Below are 493 nucleotides of genomic sequence, written 5' to 3' on the forward strand. Positions count from 1 at the left end.
GACATTTTACCACACCTTCCACATCTACTTCCATTGTGGTGGGTATGAATTGTGCCATCCTTTAAAATCGGTCCACCACCACGAATATCACATCAAACCCCTCACTTAGGGGGAATCCCGTGATGAAGTCCACCGTAAGACATTTCCACGGACGATCTGGAATTGGGATGCTTTTCAACAAGCCCCCACTAGCCTTAATCACGGCTTTGACCTGCTGACATATTAGACATGTCTTTACATAGTGTTAGACTTCCTTAGCCATATTTGGCCAGTGATACTTCCTCTTGAGTAAGCCCATCATCTTGGGCACTCTACTATGTCCCGCAAGAGGTCCGTCGTGACATTCTTCTAAGGCTATCTTCCTTAGTTCTCCTTCTGGAACATACACTCTCGTTTGTTTATAATAGATGAGTTCATTGCGTTCTGCATAATCTGTTTTCTCTTCCGTTGGCGGCTCACCTCTTTGATGAGCTTCTCGCACCTCTTGGTTCCT

The sequence above is a fragment of the Selaginella moellendorffii genome, unplaced genomic scaffold, assembly GCF_000143415.4.
Source record: "Selaginella moellendorffii unplaced genomic scaffold, v1.0 SELMOscaffold_111, whole genome shotgun sequence".
NCBI lineage: Eukaryota > Viridiplantae > Streptophyta > Lycopodiopsida > Selaginellales > Selaginellaceae > Selaginella > Selaginella moellendorffii.